Raw genomic sequence first — 4,951 nt, forward strand, 5'->3', positions numbered from 1 at the left:
TGAAAGAGAATGTTAATTTAGAATAACAAATAAATTGCAACAAACAAACCACAAATGTTTCCTAGCTGACAACAGAAAGTATAAAGCACAGAATAGAATCACTATTTTTAAACTGTCGTTACCCGCTCTCTCTTCCTTTTGGGGTTCAAACTTTGATCCCTTCATCAAGAGACAATACTTGACAAGAAGATTCACAGACCTTAGATAATACAGTTTTTTTAAACTTAAAAGTTTTTTTATTAATAATAATGCACCAAATAACATTATTAATTGTTGTTTGTAGCATTTTACAACTTTGAAAGGACTTTCACACATACCAATTAAACCCTCACAACATTCTCATGAGGTAGGCAGGGTAGGTATATTTCTCTTACTACGTGAGAACAAGACTCAGAGGGGAAGTAAGGTGACACATCTTGTAAATGATGGAGCCAGGACTAGAACCGAGACCTTCAGATACTGTCCCCCTGAGAAGATAATCATACTATATATAATGCACACTTCTCCTATGATACCGATCGGATCTGTTTTTAGAAGTGGTAAAATCACCTTTCCCTAACATTCCTAAACCAATGAAGCATTTCCATGTTAACTGCACTGTTTTCTCAGATACATCCAGCACCCCCCTAAGATGAAACTTGAAACTGAGAATCCTTGGTCATAAACTGTCAAATGCAATGCAAAGATTTTAAGGAATTCTACATCAAGTACGGAAAGTCAGTAAAACTGGACAATTGATCCTATTTATATTCTCAAGGTCTGCAATCAGTCCTAGTAAGACTTTCTAGGTAACTATCAATGGGAAAGCAGCAACTTTCCTGTGAAACAGAGTACGTCTGGAGGAGGTCACATCACGCTTTTCCTTGGCCTTACACAGGAAGGAGACCCACTAGAGTCAACTTTTAGGTTTGATCCCACTGTAAGTGTGACTCTGCAACAAGCTTGAGAAATGATGTGAATTACACCAATAGGAAGATTCAAGCAGTAGTGACCAAAGCATGTATGCATCTGGAAGAAAGAAAATACTTACTCTTGAGCGGTTTTTGTCTAGATCCAGTGTAGTTTACATATGAAGGCAGATTTTAAGCTATAGCATTTCTGTCAGAAGTTACAAATATGGAAATATGGAAGCAACACTGAACTCTATTAGTAGGAACGGCATTAGAAAAATTCCAGCTACAGCCTTTTCAGTTTAAGGGGTATGGGGAAAAACCTAAGGGGGAGCGGGCACAGGAAACAAATGGGATCTAGAAAGAAAACTGAAGCCAGGCATGGTGGCTCACTCCTATAATCCTAGGTACTCGGGAGGCTGAAGGCTGAGATCTGTGGATCGCGGTTCAAATCCAGCCCAGGCACTAAAGTCTATGAGACTCCAATGAACCACTAGAAAACTGTAAGCGGTGCTGTGGCTCAAGGGTAGGGTGGTAGCCTTGAGCTGAAGAGACAGGGACAGCGCCCAGGCCCAGAGCTCAAGCCCCAAGACCAACAATTAAAAAAAAAGGAAAGAAAAAAATCGAAGTGGGAGTAAAGAAAGATCAAGAAATAGCTTAATTAAATATACTCAAAATGGACTTAGGGGGCCAGGAGTTTGGCCTAGGGGTAGAGTGCTTGCCTAGCATGCATGAAGACCTGGGTTTGATTCCTCAGCACCACATACATAGAAAAAAACCAGACGTGGTGCTGAGGCTCAAGTGGTAGAGCTCTAGCCTTGAGAAAGTCCAAGGACAGTGCTCAGGCCCTGAGCTCAAGCCCAGGACTGGCAAAAAAAAAAAAAAGGACCTAGATGTCTCAATCCAGATTTGGTTTAAAAAAGTTGTTGAGAAATGGAATTATTTTTACCTTACAACTGTTACTTTGCATTGGAAAGTATATTAGGAAGTAAAAATTAGTCCACTGAGTAGGGTGCAGAAATGTGAAGTGTAGATGCCGCTGTCAAGTCACCTGGTAGCAGAAAACTGCTCCCCAAAATAGAATAGTCAGGAATGCCACCATAAGGAAATACGTACTTAACTTTTGTACTATTGGAAAAAAATCATTTGTACTCTTCTTATTAAAGGTATGTAAGTTTTAACGGAAGTAAAAATATTGTGACTACATTTACATTTTCTATGATAAAATTTAAGACAGTTTTAGGTACATAGGCTCAAAACCAGCTACACTTTTGTAGCGTACCTAGAATGTATTCTTTTGTTTACATTGTATCATCGTCATCATCTTCATGTTTTCTCTTCAGCAGACCGGAATCATTGGCTGTATTCTGTGATGAAACCATGGTGGTAGTAATCAGAATATTTGGGGGCCCAATCACGGAAGGACTACTCAGAATATTTTGAACTGGAGTTGTTGCAGGAACTGGTTTGACAGGTGTGGCCAGCCTGAGAAGGTGGCATCTGCATCATAAATCGTTGGCTTGTTGTTGAGATAGAGACCGATTGTGAGGTTGCCATAGTAGGAGTAATTGGTCTGCTCCTAACCGCAGCAACACCATGGAACTAGTCTTCCTTGGTTAGGTCCCTTTTTAGGTAAGGACTTCAATCTATAAGCAGTATCTATCAGGTGGCAGTCGAGGTCCAGAATATGGCTTGATCAGTGGCAAAGGGGTTTGGTTTTTCTGTCTTGCAAACTCCAGCATTTGATTTTATAACCCTTGGTTCATGTTCGGTGACTCCCATATCCTTCAGGATCTGGGCCCTCACCAACGTATCTCTCAGGGCAGTCTTGAGAGGCGCCATCATGTTCGGCTCCATATTCGATAACAGTTTTTTTTATTAAATTCTATCTTATATGATTGTTACAATTTAAAAATCCTCCTTAAATTCATAAAGAAACGGATTATTGTGATTTCATGTCTTGCTTTAAATAGGGAAACAAGTTTCACCAAAGCTTTCTTGACTCTGGATATGGAAGATTTGAGGTGTGTCCCCCGCCTGCTTCTCAGGCTTCTCATTTCAGACCTATCTGTATCCCCCACTGTCCAGCTGTAGACCTGTTAGTCTGAGTGTCCACCCTGAGTGAGCTGGCACGGGAGTGGCAGAGGTAGCCCGGGGACCGGCTCCATAAAGTCAGCTAGTAGTCACCTCCTTACTTACAGATAGCACAGCCCTGTGTGAGGTGCCTTCAGTCAAACCTAATCGCTCCTGGCTCAGCCACTACAAAGGCCCTCTAACTCCGTGTCAACTGATACTTTTGTTTTTATTTCATTTGCCGTTAAAATCGAACCGAGAAGGGAACTTTAATTTTCCTGTTTATATTTTCTCAGATTTAATTTCAAGTGCCTCAAATGAATGGGGGGTGTTTTGTTTTCTGTTCATTACCTTCAGGGCAGGCTATTCAGTAGATACTGCTTGCTTGAGGAAGTGAGACTTCTATACACTCTTATTTTGCTTCCTTTCTTACATTCCCTTTCGGATAAGCTAATGACTGCACTTACTTACGCTCCTTGTATTTGTTATTCCACTGATGCTCACCTTTGAAAGTTTGGAGGCAATAACAGTATAAACAGCTGTAATGGGGGCTGGGAAGGGGGCTTAGTGGTAGAGTGCTCGCCTAGCATGCTTGAAGCCCTGGATTTGATCCCTCAGTCCCACATGAGCAGAAAAGACTGGAAGTTGCTACTGTGGTTCAAGTGGTAGTATGCTAGCCTAGAGCAAAAAAAAAAAAAAAAAAAAGATCAGGGACACAGTGCCCAGACCCTGAGATTGCCAGCCCCAGGATTGGCAAAGGAAAAACAACAAGAACAGTTGGGATGCCAGTGGAGTATGCTGCTCAGAAGCAGGCGCTGTTACTGTTTTAGGGTATTCTCTTTCCATGTTTTCCCCTCTTGATTTCTGCATTGTAGATGACTAAGAGTTGGGCAAATTTCTCCTACATGCAAGCTCAAGTGCAGGTTAAAAATCAAGTACAGCTGGAACATCTTTGATGAAAACGGCATTTCTTTAGGGTTCTTCACCATAGAGTTCTGTCTTATTTTCAGTCACTGACTCATTTTTCCTGGTGTTTGTGTTTACATGTTTAGGCCAAAGGAGAAAATTTCACACTCATGGTTCTAAACATGGCACAGGCAGTAAACTGTTGGCTGATTCGGTAGGATTGATCTCCTGACATCTTGCCTTTCCTCTCCCCCTGATGATTTGACAGGATGGTAGCCTGTAGTGCGCTGTCTGTCCCGTCAGTGTCTATCATGATTATACAAGTGGATTTCAGTGCTGAGCTCAGGACGTCAGAATTATTTCCCTTCTAGCATAACCTCAAAGCATGCCTTGCACCAGTGCTCCTTCCCGCCATCCTGCTGGGAGGCACTGTGTCTTTGCCATCCTAGAATCCGAGCTCAGAGAGGTTCCAGGCCAGCCCGGGATCCTCAAGACCTCTTCCCAATCAGTGTTGGCACGGGGCCCTCCTAGCTGTGTGGCTGCTGCACATTCTGTGAGACCCCGTCTCCACAGAGGAGTCTGAATGTGATGGAGCATCTGTTATCCAGCTCTCATGTGTCGTCCAAAATAGGCATACTGCAGGCCAGGCGTAGGCCAGGCAATAAACCAGACTCTGTCTCCACCTCAGCAGGCAAAGCTGAGAGCAGGTGCAGCTCCGCCCCAGAGCCCACTGCCCAAGCAAGGGGCCTTCAGTCCACCCTCAGGCAGTTTAATTGACTTTCTATTCGTTTTGTCTGGACTTGTCAACTTCTTTCTGAGACCCGGGGTCTTGTATAGCACGGGGGATGCTGTTTTAGCATGAGGATACTTTGGTTTTCAAAGAACACTTGATACCTGTTTTATCATGTCTCGATTTTATTCTCCGCATCTCTCAAATTGACTTTCGCTCTGTCAGTGGTCTGTTTTCCTTTTGTTACTCTGTTGTACTTTGCTGTCGTTTATTAGACACGGAGGCATAGACGGATGAACTGAGGACGCCGAGCGTGGCCGGTCTGATAAGGCCAGCCTTCATGGGGCTGCAG

At 43.0% G+C, this 4,951-nt stretch overlaps 1 pseudogene; it reads right to left on the reverse strand.

Annotated features, from left to right (window-relative positions):
* Window positions 1–2,191: 2,191 nt before the first annotated feature.
* Window positions 2,192–2,747, reverse strand: LOC150041798 (transcription initiation factor TFIID subunit 9B pseudogene; annotated as a pseudogene).
* Window positions 2,748–4,951: the final 2,204 nt, after the last annotated feature.

This window comes from Megascapheus bottae, chromosome 38 (assembly GCF_031878675.1).
Source record: "Megascapheus bottae isolate mThoBot1 chromosome 38, mThoBot2.hap1, whole genome shotgun sequence".
Taxonomy (NCBI): Eukaryota; Metazoa; Chordata; class Mammalia; order Rodentia; family Geomyidae; genus Megascapheus; species Megascapheus bottae.